The sequence below is a fragment of the Macaca fascicularis genome, chromosome X, assembly GCF_037993035.2.
Source record: "Macaca fascicularis isolate 582-1 chromosome X, T2T-MFA8v1.1".
NCBI classification, from domain to species: Eukaryota; Metazoa; Chordata; class Mammalia; order Primates; family Cercopithecidae; genus Macaca; species Macaca fascicularis.
In genome coordinates this window covers 11,957,902-11,973,488 of record NC_088395.1, presented here as the reverse complement: position 1 = coordinate 11,973,488, position 15,587 = coordinate 11,957,902, and the positions used below count along the sequence as shown (strand labels likewise).

The window sequence follows — 15,587 nt, the reverse complement described above, 5'->3', positions numbered from 1 at the left end:
GCCCAATGGCATCCATATAAACATGCAGCTGTCAGTTCATGGAAACATCAAGAGTTTAAGAGAGATATCTACCATGACACAATATTAAAAGGTGGAGAAAGAATTCTGTCATTTGTGTTATAGAGTTCTATTTTTTCAAAAATTTCTCTTTGCCTTGAGGTCTCTTTTCGCTCTTTACATGGGTTTCTTACAAACAAACAATAAATTTGATATTGTGCTTTTAGCAATGACTCATTGGTAAGTGTTAAGATGATCTACAACAGGGTATAAATCACACCGGGTTTTAAAAAATGTATAAATGGAGTTTCTATGACAAAAGAAGTACCAACTCTCCATAGTCTGGAAACTTGGGTTCTGGTAAAGCTAAGTGAGAAAATTTTAAGAGGAGAATATTATGCTTATTCAATGGCAAGAGAATATCTTATGTCATTACGCTTGCAATTTGTAAGCAAGTTTAGTTGGTATTTATAAAGGCCAGTAATCAAGAATGAACTACTTCAACAACACCAGTCACCAAGAAAAAAAATTCAGAGAAAAAGCTTCAATGATTCATGTTGCTAAAGAACTTTGATTTTTAATTAACTTCTAACTTGATGACAAACTAATAAATTATTAAGTTCATATAACATGACATCATTGGAAAATTTAAATGTGTTATAATATTCCCTTAAATTTCAATATTCCTAAATAAAATAGATGCAGATACTTAAGAAATACTTCAAACTCCACTTTCGACTAAATTTAGAAAAGATGTGACCCAAAGTTAAGTCAAATAAATGTGCCAAGAGAAATGCAGTCTTCAATATATACCTAATAGTAAGACAGAGTTTTAAGAATAGATGAAACACTTAAACATTTCCAGCTTCACAAATAATCAAGAAGTCACCTCACCAGAATTTGGTTAAACCATATATTTTTATCCTTTCTCATTTACATAGATCAAAGTAAAGAAAGCATCCAAAGATTCCATGTAAAAGACAGTATATGAAAGCTTCTCAAAATATGTAAAGTCCACACTCTTAACATTGAGATGCAAGATATTTTTCAAGAAATTCAGTAGGTTACTTCTCATCCAGAAAGAACCTCACCTGAAAAACATACATCAGGCAAAAATGGTTAAATGTCCATCAGTCATTAGGGACCTACAAACAAAAATTGAGCCACTCAAGTAAAGCGCTCTCAGGATATCAATGCTGCTTTTGGGGAAAGTATGTCTCAGCTTCTTCATAACAAAATATTTTCCATACATTTTAGATGTTTTCCACCCATACTTCAACTTTTATGTGCAAAGAGACCAATTTAATCTGGCAGAATACATTTATATTGTATAATTTAAATTTTAAGGCCAGTAAGAAGTGTCACCTAAAATTATGGCTTTATTCTAGTTTTCAAAAGCATTAACGACAAGCTAATTTGCTTTTATTAAATCTCTACTATGTGTCAAGCACTTCATCTTTAAGGGGACCTTATCATGAAACAGAGATTTGGGGGTATATTCCATTCTGGAAGAAGACTGGCAAACATAAGCCAGAGCTCTAGAACCCGAGAAGTCAGAGCATGCTATCAAAACAGGCTCAGAAACACAGGGCCAAAGAAATGCAGCTATAGCAATGCATGGCTGTCCCAGGACCAGATGGGAAATGGGTCTCAAAAAGAAGTTAATGAGGGAGACTTGATCCAGAGCCTTAGGAGTGGAGTCTCAGAGTTCTTTATGCTTTGGCGGTACAAGTCACATAAAAGAAATCAAGGGTCCTTTGTTCTTACCCACAAACAGCCCACACTTCTCAGGAGAAACCAACCAAAGAACTGACATGCAAAACAAGGCACCAAAAACAATGTCATTGGGCTTTCTACCAAATTATGAAGAGAATTTTAAAATTCAGTGGAATAGCATTAGAACTTCTTTAGGCCTGGGTGAAAGGTGTAGGATTTCATCACAAAAATAAAGAGAAGCTGAAAGCAATTATCAAAGCATTGACAGCCATATGGTGGGCACGAATTTTTGACTCATTAACTTGAGTTCCCCTGAGGTTTGAAATCTGTCCCCTAAGAAAGTAGATTAGTTATACAGATTTGGCTGCAGGTTACAGGAATTTGAACAAGTTAGAAATGTATTCTTGTCTCACCTAGAAGTCTAAGCTGGTTGTCAACACTGCTCAGTTCTCAGAGAGGCATGAAGTCCTGCAGTGCCCTGGAGCCCAGTCTCCTTCTAGCTTGTTGCTCTGCCATCCCCATGGTGCTGTTCCTAACTACAAAGCCAAGATGCTGCACCATTAGGTCTGCATTGCATTTGGAGGCAAAGAGGACAGAAATTAGTCATATGGCCACCTACCTACAAGAGAGTCTGGGAAATGTGCCCAGCTAAAATTTAAAAAAAATTCAAATGATTTTAAAATTCTAGAACAGGGGTCAAAAAATTACAATTGACAGGCCAAAATCAGCCCACTGATCCTTTTTGTATGGCTAGAGGGTTACTTTTTTTTTTTTTTTACATTTTTAATTTTTTTTTTAAAGGACAAATATGCAACAGAGAGTATATGTGACTCGCAAAGCCTAAAATATTTACTGTTTGGCCTTTTACAGTAAAAGTCTGCCAGTGCCTATTATACAGGAAGGGAAGGATGGCTTTGGGGAGGAACTGGAAGTTTCTGCCACAGTAATAAACATCTTAACACCCAGAATGTTTAGAATTAAGCCTACAATTGAAATAACGTCAACTTACAGAATTAGTATTTTTGAGTTAATTTTATGAACAATATATGTTATACAAGTGATTTAAGAAACTATATATTAGTTTTGCCATTTTAAGCTGAAAGGAATAAGAAAATTGTATTTTTAAATATAACTAGAACATTTTTAAAAGCTTATTTGCTTTGTAAGTTTATTGTATTTATAAGAGTACTTTTAAATGCTTGGAAAGCTTTGATTGTTTGCATATTGAGTTGCCCTATCAGGTCACTGGAAGCATTTCAAAGGAAAATATACTATATTAAATGCATAATTGTGGTATAAAATATTTAAGGGTGTTTAACTACCTTTGAAAATGGGTATGATTATTTAAGTAGAATTTGTTTGACTTGAATTAATTAAATATTAGTCAAAGAAAACATGAAGGTAATTGTACTTATTTTACTAGACTTAAAAATAGAATAATAATATTTCCATACTGAACTTCAAAACACATGAAAAACTAGGATTTTGGCAAAGATAACTCTACTAATCTAAACATGCAGATAGAAGCCAACTTATTCTAAAGAATGCTTTCCATCTGCAGAGGTTTCCCTCAGACATCAAACAGCTGATTGGCTAGTAAACAGATCTATAAGCCAAGAGGAGTAAAATGGAGGGGAGAATTTGGCAACTAAATCCGGGAAATCAGGAGACACATCCAAGTCTGGAGAAGATGCAAGCTGCTTTGCCCAACCTCACATACCACCATTTCTTGCCAGAGCTCCACATGGAGTTGCTTATCAAGGAAAATTCAGGTATTGAGAGGTTCAGGCAACCACCACTATCCAAGTCTTGATGGATTCAATCCCATTAGTGAGAAGTGCAAAAACGCCAGTCAGTCCAACTCTGTCATATTACATGGAGTTGTTGTCTCCTGAATTTTTACTGAGAACGTAAAATAAATGCCAGAGCAATGAACAATCACCCACTGAATTCAAACAGTGTTTCATTTTAACAAAAGTACCTTTCAGAGAGACATTCTATTTAATTTTGTCACTTTGAAATTAGATCTGCAGGATTTTTAAAAAAAATGCCTAGTTTTGACATTTTAAAACCTTCATATTTCTGAAAGTTTAACATTTCGGTGTTTGATATTTTAAAATATAACTTACCATTCAATGTTGCCTCTTTAAATTTGGCGAATGTTAAGGCTGTCACTTTGTTAAGTGTCTCATACATCTAAATTCAAACTGCAGGTTGTCTGGTTTTCTTTTCCCCTTTTTTAGCATGTGTTGTCGGTGGGGAAGGCAGGTCAGTTTCCAGTATTAACACATGATGACTGCCTGTGGAGTCTCTGGAACATCAGACTCACTCACTGGGAGCACTGCCAAGCTACTTTCAAATGTAAGTTAAGAAGCTACTCCCCCTTTGTCTTTTGTACAAGATGATGACACCCCTGTTCATCTGTTCTGTCTGGCCAGCCCCTCTAAGTCCACATCTCATCCTCCTCATCAGGGGAGATGCTGCTGAAAGCAGGTTCCCAGGAAAAGGAAGGCAGAACCACACCACCATCTGAGGGAAGATGTGTGACTCAGGTGGCTTCTAATTGGTTCATATTGGCTTGTGCTGGGCCACATGGGCCTGTGCTTATTCAAGCTGGCTTCTGCTGGCTCTAACTAGTTTGCCAGACCTGTGTTCTTTCCCACTCTAATTCAACTAATTTTTCCCTTTGTACTGACTACTAGGAAGATTGGTTCCAATTCTGAACTGTGTATCATGCAGAAGTAGCTTGAGACACATGTTTGATGTATTAACACTTGGCTTCAGATCACCTTTCTTTTTGGTCTGCAATTCTTGTTGACTTACTTTTATTACTTACTTTACATATTGTCAACGTTTTGTGCATGGATTTAGGAAAATTTTCAATCTTTTTCTTGAGTGAAGTAGGGTATACACAAAGTCACAGGGCAAATACTTATTCACAAACGTACTTCCACAGAAAGAAAACCAAGCAACTGTCACTTCATTGGAACCTATGAAAAACGGCAATGGCTTTCATATTTTACAATAGAAATATCTGATACTGAGAAGGCTCACTTCATTTCTTGTAAGTGAAATGATTCTAAGAAATGACCAAATGAATATTGCTTTAAACTGGGTTCTCTTGTCAATTATTAAAAGTTGGGATCAGTGAGAAAATGGAACAGATACACCATTGCCGTAACGAAAAGGGCTATTAGCACAGATTCTCATCCTTGGAATTAAGAACACAATTGATAACTATGTGAAAGTTAGGAACCTTCTTCCCAGAAAAGTACTAATGTGTACTGATAGATAAATGTATCCCAATACTTTAAAGAGACACACAGGACCCAACCACTCCCATGAACCAAGCCCATCTGTTGCACTGAAGCCCTTCACATACTACTACAGGGCTTTTAAACGATAATCTGTAGATTTCAGTGAGGAGGTGTCCAACACTTTGCAATGAAAAAAGAGAAGTCTATGTAATGTATATATAAATAGATGTGGCTTTAAATATCTACGTGCTTGCTCATAGAGGATTCCAGTTTCTCTTGATATTGTGGTTACCTAAATTAATTTTTGATTCTGTAAAGTCATTTCTTTTTTGAAGTAAAGATAGTACATATACTGGTTTTTGGTTCTGTTCTTTCAAATATGCAACATAAAATTGACAAACAAATTAGTGTTAATCTCAAAAACATACTTTAAATATATTACTATTCTATAAAATACAAAAATGTAGGAATATCTGCTTTTAGTTTTATAAGACCCAAATTAAAACCACTTATACTATATTGTAGCTATTTAACAAATATTTTATGATTAACAATACTTAATTTACCTATTGATTCAAGACAGGACTAATTTATAAGAGGACTGAAAAAAAATGATGCTTTAGCAATTTAAGAAGACAAAATTCCATTACAGGTTAATTATGTTGGGTAATGTGATCGTTAATCTCACAAACAGTTTTTATGTTCAATAATTAAAATAAAACAAATTAATCACCTTATTGAAAGCTAGCTTACTTCAGTTAGCTGATTCTAAATAGGGAAAACCACCCTACCAGAATAATTTATAATTGTTGTTGTAGTTTCTTCCAATTGATTCATAATTTTGCCAAATATGCCTCAAATTGAATTATTCCATAATTTTACTCTTTACACTTTAGATATAGATAGTAAATGTAATGCATGATTGTATTTAATTGGAGGGTAACTGAAATAACTGAAATAATTTGTTCAAATATATTCAAAAATTACTAAGGTTCATTACTACTTTAATTTACTGTAAACATTTTATTATAGTATAGTAAAGTATTATATGCCTATTTTTATATGATTTAAAGGAGGAAGTCCAAGTTTATGGATTTAAATAAATTTACCTTTTAACAGTAATTAACAATCAGCTATGCAAAAGCAATTCTAATTGGCATAAAGGCATCGGAAAGGATACAAAAGTGAATAGGATACCAAAGATATAATCTTTATTTTTCTGTTGTAGGATTTCTAGTTGGGATTTTTTTTCAGGATGCAGTGGTTTCTTCTCTTTCTCCTTATTCCCCATATTTTCACCCACTATATCCATTTTTTTCCTAGAAACTTTCAAACACTTTATAGTAGTCTTTGTCTGCTAATACCAAAATCTGGATGACATGTGGTCTTCAGCCATTGACTTTTTTTTTTTTTTTTACTTTTTTTTTGGAGACAAGGTCTTGATTTTCTTCTTGATCATAGGTTATATTTGCCTGCCTGTTGCATATCTAGCAATTTATGATTATATGCTGGACATTATTGATAATATGTTGTATAGAATCCGAATTCTGCTCTGTTCCTCTGAAGAGTGTTGAATTTTGTCATGTCAGACCATTATATTACAAGTGGGTCACCTTAATTTTGTGGAGGCTTGTTTTTCAGGTTTTCTTACAGTGGGTCAATTTTAGTTTTGCCATTATTTCAAGGATATAGTTATCATTCCTGGGACATGGTCCCTGCTTCTAATGCATAGCTACTTTGGGCTCCAGAGAAAATATTGAATTGTTTGCCAAATCTTTATAACTTGGTAGGATTTGAACTCCAATCTCTGTCTTCCTAGAACCAGGAAGCTGGTATCACCTCTGCTCAGATTGTTAACTTTCCAACTACTGCTTCCTTTTGTGTTCCTTGAAATCATACCTGTACATGCATAGTTTAGGAGTCAACTAGGGATTTTTATGTAGATTTTAGGATTCTCCATTTCCAGGATTTCCCCTCTTGATTTCCAGGAGTTTTTGGCAGCCCTGAACTCTAACCTCTGACTTCTTCACTTAATAAGAATGCCACCTTCTGCTTGAGCTCTATCTTAGTGTGCCACAACAAACTGGGAAGCACCCTCAGCAGAAAAACCAGTTAAGTGTGGATCTTGCCTAATGCGCTCTTCTTTCAAGAACCATATCCCCTGTAGTTCTGGCTTGCTTTTACTACTTTCCAAGTAGCTTTCAAACAACTATTTTTACAGTTTATAATTTTTAATTTACAGTTATTATCAGCAAAATAGTCCAATAGTTAGCACAATGGAAGCTATGCTGCCAATATTGGAATGAGAACCTTAGAGATTTGTTTTTGATTGAATGTTTCTTTTTAAAAAATTAAAAGAGTTCTCCCTTTTTCTATTTCACAGCTTTTAGTTAAAATATTGAGAAATTTCTATCTAAAGAAAAGAGCTTTGGGGCTTAACAGGTTTTAAAATAGAATATTAATAAAAAATTGTGAGGCATTTTTTTCTTGCCAAAAACAGAAAGTCTGAATTGTTTTCTCTCTGCATATGGCATTATAGGTTTTGGCAATCCTACAAGGTATAGCTCTCTCCCTGTCATGTAGACATAGCATCAAGAAAAAGGAAACTCTGGTATGCTGTAATTTTTCTAATGAGAAATGACATGTGACAGTAAAGGAAGATGTAGAAAGGTTTTAAAAAACAACAAAAAAAATGCAAAACAATTGAAAAGGGATCATTATAAGAGTCTGTTTCATATGGAAGGAAACAACAGTCTTTCCTTCTTTGATAGCATATAAAACATTACTGTATAACAAAGCAAGATTATGATATTTATAACAATATTTTTATCAGTCAAAAGTTCTAGTTGTGAGCAAAACAAACAGAATGTGAATAATACAAGCTCAAAAGGGATTAAATCAGGATAGTTGGTTGTTCATAAACATCATAAGAATCAGGGTTGTAGTCAATGCACCCAGAGTCAACATTTAAAATCACATCACAGATCAGGATAGTAAGGATATCACAGGTGCTACCACTGAGGACAGACACTGAAACTTGTACCACAGATACCACCAGTGCTGAACTTGAACTGCCTCTGTTAGAACTGCTGCATCTGAGACCTCTAAGACTAGGCGTGGTGACTGCTACCAATGTGGCTCATCATCAAAATGGATTCTGGGTAGCCCCTGCTTCTCCATACCATGAGCTACTAATTCAAGGACAGGTGTTAGTATGTCTGATTGCTGATATGCCCCATTGCTAGCTGCAAGGAAGTTTGGAAAGGTGGGTCTGTGTAATCTTCAGATTCTACAGTAGGGTTGGCTCTGCCTCATGACTTGAAAGAGTCTCCAAATGTAAGAAGGTTATTTTGAAGTTAGAAGCCCCCTTCTCCCCCCAAAACAATAAATACAGGTCTCTTACAATATCTTTGAATCATCAAAGAGATAAGACAAAAACAACATTTATTAAGTACCTACCCAATACTAGGCCTTTTGCTTAGTGTTTTTAAACCATATTATTGAATTTAATTCAATTTAGTTTAATAACCATAATAATCTTGAAGGCAGATGTGATTTCTTTCTATTTGCAAGGTTAGATTCTGAGACTCAGAAAGATCACACAGTGATAAAGAGCAGATTTGTCACTAGGTTTATCTTGGTTCAAAGTTGTGTGTTCTTGAAGAAGGCAGAAAAACACACTTATTAGAAAGTTATGTACCAAATGTTTCCCATTGTATCTTCCACAGGCTGCTATCACAGAGCCTATAGCCCTTTCTGGGACTTCCTTATTTACATGTCTAAATTCCCTTCTCAACTCAAGCCCCTTGCAGGTTCAAGACAGAGTCTTCTTCTTTGAATCTATAATTAGCCCACATGGTGCCTGCGCGCACCAAAGAGGTTCAATCCTTATTTGCTGAATACGTTACACAAATCTTGAAAATTCATTCCTGCAACGAAAGGGGTAATGCTGAGGTAGACAGAACTGTCCTGTAAAGTTGCATAATTTAACAGCTTCCCTGTAGGAAGTTATAAAGGAAACAATACAATGCACCATTTTAATATAGAGGGAGACGTGATTCCCTTAAAGAAATGAACACCCCAATATATAAGTCATCTTAAAAGAGCTTTTGGCATTCTAAGTAAGCTGTGCAGTAACACTCCAAGAGTATACAGAAAGAATTAAACTATTTTTCTTACTTCATACAATCTATCGTGTTTTCAAGCTACTCATTTGTCCTCAATTCCAATCCCCTTGCCAAAAGTCCTGGCTTAGCAATTTCTTCAGATAAAAATAAGAATCCTCTTACCTTGAAGGGAAATGATACTATATAAATTTACTGTATATAAAGAAAATCTTAACTCATATTTCAAAATTTATTAGTATATATTTTTATACAATGTTGAGTCCTTAAGAGACAGTCGATTTAGGTTAGAGAAAGCATTTCATAACAGGGTAGTTAATAGCTGAAACAGGTTGTGAAATTTCTCTCTCTGGAAATCATTGAAAATTGGATAAATCCTCATCTATCTTGGATGATTTAGTCTGCCTAGGTGCACTGGGAACAGGCTTCATGGGCTTCAAAAGTCCCTTCCAGCTTGGGTTATCATCCCCTTCATCATTAAAAAGCCTTTTTTTAGCATTTGATTAGCTCTGATTTTGTGTCCAGGTTGGTTGAAGAGCACTACTGGGACCTTGCTTTTTGCCCTCTAAAATTTACAGCCTGTGGGAACCCAGAGAGGTGACTCCTTTGGCATGAAGCAATTGAACAAAGGAAGACAATCATTAGCCTAATTCGTGAATGGGGCAATTTACAACAGGTGTAAATTCAAGATAAGCATTCTGGGAATGGGGGATGGCAAGTGTCTATAAACGATCAGGGGAGGGATCTGGGGAGAATAGCAGATTTCTTATGCCATCAGCTTTTCTCCAGTGAATCTAGGCAGGTGATGTAGAGAAAGATAAGAATGCTTAAAATGTCAAGATACAGAGCAATTTGGCAAGGGGCAGGGGTGAAGAAGACAGTGATGAAAGGAAGAGAAGGGAAAAGGCTTTCTAGGCAGGAGATGAGACTCTGGAAAAGGAGCTACAGAGAAGAAGCTGACAGGCTGCTCTCAGGATGTGAGAAGGAGGCTTCAAAAATCAAAGGGATCTCAGAATGGAACAAACTCAAAGAGTTGTTAAAAGGGAGGGCATGCAGTGCTCGTACCTTGGTTCTGAATTGGGAAGCCAGGGGAGAGTTCTGGCCTCACTTTTCGGCAGGGTACCTCAGAGGACCGCGAAGAAGTTAAGGCAGCAGCATCAAAGGGCGGAAACAGTATCCAAGGGTACCTGAGGGCAGGCAGACCCACCACAGCCTAGAATCAAGACAGAGACTCTATCTACCTCACCTTTTCTCTCCAACCACATATAGCAAAAGAGCAGAATTTCTTAACTGTGGCACTATTGACATTTTGGGCTGGGTAATTCTTTGTTGTGGGGGCTGCCCTGTGCATTGCACGATGTAGAGAAGCATCCCTGACCTCAACACGCACTAAGCCAGTAGTACTCCCCCAACCTCAGTTGTGACAACCAAGTATGTCTCCAGACATTACAAAATGTCCCCTGAGAGCACAATGTGGGAATCCAAATTGCTCCACTGAAAACCACTAGTGACAGAGAATTGAGAAGAATATGCCTCATTTAACCAGAATGAAATCTCTCATTTATGTTTTTGTATAAAAACAAAAGATCAACAAAACCAAATATCTTTGCACATACAAAGCAAAGGCCAAATAGATTAAAATCCTGGAGAGTATATTTTGGTCTAAAATGTCTTTGTATCTCTGAGGACCCCTCAGGAAACTGTTGTCAGTGAGTCCCTGTTCCAACCAATTGTCAATTAGATGGATTCACTTCTTTAAATTAAATCTTTGTTCTTGTGAAAGTACAAATTGTCCTGGGGGGAAAAAATGCATTTAAAGATATTGTTGGTCCATAATACCTTGGTGTAAATAAATAGATTAACAGAATCCTTCTGAGAAGCAAGTGCTTTTGTTTTTGTTTTGAGGGAAAGGAATTAAGCTGAGTAAGCAGGATAGCATCTCTTATATTCAGCTCTGTCCTTGCCCTTCAAAACTCTCCCCAGTATCACTAGGGTTGAAAGTCTGGAAACATTTCCTAGCTCTCTATAGTAGTAGGGTTTGTATTCATATTCTGTCAATGACCGTCATTGACAGAAACCTGGTAGGGGAAGAGAAAAAGAAGACATTATTCACCGGCAGCAGCTGGAGTCGGATGTGTGGGCATTAACATATATGTGGTTCTTTTTGTTGATGTCTTCCAAGCATCTTCCTGATGACCCCATAAAGTGTTCTAGGTTGCTAAGATATTAGGTAGTCATTTCTTGCCTTCACTGCACTTTCTGAGTTCTTGATACCAAAAAATGTATCCTTGACTTTGGCTCTCAAATTTCCCAAACAGTGTGTAAGCAGGTAATTCCCTATATTTGATCCTTTTCTGTTCAATTTATCTAGAGTGTTTTCTTCTTACTTCACTCAATCTTGACTAGCACATGAATAAAGCTATAAGATAAGGGCACAGGATACCAGGAGAATGAGAAACACTAAGGAAGAAAGGGGAACATCAAGTGGGAGACATTGCATTAGTTTCCCATGGATTCCATAACAAATTACCCCAAACTAAGTGACTTAAAATGACAGAAATTTATTCTCTCGCAGTCTGGAAGCCAGAAGTCTGAAACCAAGGTGTCAGCAGGGCCATGCTTCCTCTGAACGTTCTAGAGAAGAATCCTAGATCAATAATCCTTCCTTGCCTCTTCCTATTAATAGCTTCTGGTGGTTGCCAGCAATCCTTGGCATTCCTTTTCTTGGAGTTATATCACTTGTATCTCAGTCTCTGTTGTTACATAGCATCCTTCTCTCTGTGTCTCTGTGCCTGTGTCTTCACTTAGCCTTCTTATTAGAACATCAGACATTGATTTAGGGTCTATCTTAATCCAGTACGACCTCATCTTAACTTGATTACATCCACAAAACCCTATTTCCTAGTAAGGTTACATTCACAGGTACTAGGTGAACATGGAGTTTGGGATGACACAAATTAATTTAGTATAGGCATCAAAACCAAAATTTGCCTCCTACTTCCTTTCTCCCATGGCCAGTCTTCCCCTAAAGATCAGTGCCCTGGGCATAGTAGGGAGGATACCCAGCATTGTTGGAGATGAATATTCTTAGAACTAAACCTTCAAATAAAATGTGGATATGAGCACCCCGAATGTTTTTTATAGGTGATGTTATTCCTTCTAAGGGCAGAATGCTTACATAACCACTCACACCAGTACTCCATAAAAATGACACATAGTTTCCTGCAAATAAACATAGTTCAGTTCATTCATTCAACAAGAACATTTTGACATCAACATGCACAACAGCTCTGAGCTAAAGAAGAGCAAGAGACTGTTGTTTAATTATTGATGCTATCTTAATCATTTTGATACAACAAGCTATAAATATAAGCCTCTAGGATTATCCAAAATAGTCCATGTACATTGTCAGTAAGATTCATAGCTATATTGCATGTGTGCACCAACTGCTCTGTAAGTCTCTCAGCAGTCAGGATGAAGATTACAAGAAAAATCTGGCATCCAAAAGGAACTGCAGTTTGGCAAGATGTGAGGAAATGAGGATTATATCAGAAATACAATGCCATGAGAAGTTAAAAAAAAAAAAAAGAAGAAGAAAAAACACTCAGAGGAGAGAAAGACAACAAATCTCTAGGCAATAACTGATACCTAGGCAAACAATTCTGGAATAATACAAGCCATCAGTATGTTTATTATCTCTTTACAACTATAAAATTGAAGAAAGAAACAGCTCTGTTTAATTTTCAAATCAGTTCTATAAATAAGAACATCAACTAGAGGAGGGTAGCATGAACTCTGAAACATCTATTCATTAGTAACTGTCATCACACACAGTTATGGGAAGCATCTTCCCTTCTGACAGACCATGCACAGACACTGTCCTTCTCCCTTCTCCCACCCAGGAACTGCTCATTAGTAAACAGGCTTTTTCCAGACTCATCTTAAGAAGGTACAGAAAATATTAGCAACTTTCTGGCACTTCATTTATTGAGTGTTAAAGCCAAAAGCACCTCTGACGTCCTAATGCACTTCAGTTTCATCGTATCTCTTATAAGTGGGAATAATTTAGGCCTGAACACCAAGCAATCAATTGGAGGACCCACCAGAAATAGCAGGTTAGCACAGCTGATGTTGACCGCCCACATTCTCTGGCCCCTATTCTCATCCTATTAGTCACAATACCCTACAGGCAGCAGATACATAGCAATTTCCTTTATTGTTGTTGTTGTTGAAGGATTTACTAAAAACATGAGAAGGTGATTTGTAAATGTATTTCAATATAGAAGTGTATTTTTCCCCCTGATTATAAAAAATTATATGTTCTTTTAGAAATGCTGTGAAAGTACAGAAAAATAGAAAAGATAGAAATAATAACACAAAATCTTACCATCTGTAGAAAACAACTTGTCATTTTTTTCTGTTCATTCCACACTTTTAAACATATATGAAGGGAAAATATGTATGTGATTTAAGAGAAAACTATGCATTGTTTAGGCTCTCCACTTGAGAACCCATCTTTCCAAGTGATCTGATTCTGACTGTAGGGGGGATCTGTGCCTTGAATTGCCTTTGAACTATGTTGCAACTCTGTAAATAACTGACAACAATGCAAAATAATACTTGTCTACGGACAAGCAAATAAATTCTATAAGGTGGAGGTACAATTGAGTCCCTTTCCCACTGTGGAAGAAGCCGTTTTTGCAATCGTTTGTAAATTCATTTAAATATTCCTGATCCCTAAATGTGTTTGTTCATTCTTTGGATTCTCCTTTGAACTGTTTTAACATCTTACCAGTTCCCTCATTAATAATGAGTTAAATAAAAATCTTTAACATGTGTTCATTTTATATCTGTATGAATCATGAGTCTACCTTGTTTGATAATTTTTAAAACATTAATTTTATTTGCAATAACAGAGTTTCACTATAACTAATTCTTTGTAGCCTGCTTTATTCTTTTAAAAATACATCAAGGCAAGGCGTGGTGGCTCACACCTGTAATCCTAACACTTTGGGAGACTAAGGTGGGAGGATGGCTTGAACTCAGGGGTTGGAGACCAGCCTGGGCAATATAGTGAGACACCCACCTCTACAAAAATATTAAAAATCTAAAAATTAAAAAAAATAAAAATATATGACATAGCTCTTTACCATGATGATCAATACAGATTTGTAATGACTGCAAAGTATTCCAACTGTATGAATGATCCATACCTGAAACCACCTTTGCAAAAATTATAACTGAGACAATTATTACAGTGAAAGAGGTCTGACCTAACTGACTCCACCTTGCTTCCAACCTCCAAACTGTTCTTATTCATTGCTGGGCATAGGCTGAACTAACTTTGGGAGGGAATAAGTTTGTAGTTTAACTTTGAAACAAAGATGATAATAGCCCTTTCCCAAAACAAACTCCCTTTCTGCCTGAGGACTAGACTGTCTTTGCAGGACTCACAAATTAGCCATAAGATTAGAAATTATGGTTTAGGAATCATGGAGCTGGAGATTACAAGATTACTCAACCTCCCCAAATTGCTCCTGGTGACAACATCACTATTGTGAAACCTAAGATCACTGCTTGAGATATTTTGCAGATCCTGTACTAGAGGGATCAACTGGCACCACCCAGATCAATAAGCTGGCTCATTTGGTCTTGTGGCCTCCACTCAGGAACTGACTCAGTGCAAGAGGACAGCTTCAGCAACTTATGATTTCATCTCTGACTGGACCAATCAGCACTCCCCACTTTCCAACCTTCTACCCACCAAATTAACCTTATCCCCAGTCCCTGAGTTTTCAGGGAGACTGATTTGAGTAATAATAAAACTCTGGCCCTTGCACAGCTGGCTCTGAATAAATTAAACTCTCTATTGCAATTCCCTTGTCTTGATAAATTGGCTCTGCTAGGCAGCAGACATGGAGAAGCCATTGGGTGGTTACATGTGGATGGATATTTAGTTGGTTTCTAATATCTTGCAGTTATGAACAATGCCACAAAGAACATTCTTGAACAAAATTGCATACCTGTCCAATTAACTATTTGGACAGATTTCTAGAACTGCTTGGTCAAAATACCTGCACAGGCTGTACACAGGTAGATTCCTATGAACACTGTATGACAGGACACATTTCTAGTAAGGTAGTGAACTTAACTGCCTATAGGGCCAGGCAAGTAAATGAGATGTTTTATTCATGCCTTTTGTAAGATCGTAGGGTGACGAAGGGCTTCAGAATGGAAAGGAGCAGAGGCTCAATGCTCACTGCTTGCTTCCAGGCCGTCAACATCAAAAACATTCAAAGAAGGGAAAAAATACACACACACACACACACACACACACGTTTTCCTAACATTTAAATTGTCTACTTTTATTGAATAAAGAAATGTTAGTGAGAAACTTGGCTTGGAATAAGCTAGTTCAACCAAAAGGCACACATATTCTATGAGGTCCCTTGCTTCTCAGATATTTGATGGAAAAAATCATCCAGCAAGCTGT

General features: G+C 36.5%; 1 protein-coding gene across 9 annotated transcripts in view; it reads right to left on the bottom strand.

The window, feature by feature from the left end:
- FRMPD4 (FERM and PDZ domain containing 4) overlaps positions 1 to 15,587 on the bottom strand; it is an 864,755-nt gene that overhangs the window by 525,595 nt on the left and 323,573 nt on the right. The window lies entirely within an intron of this gene.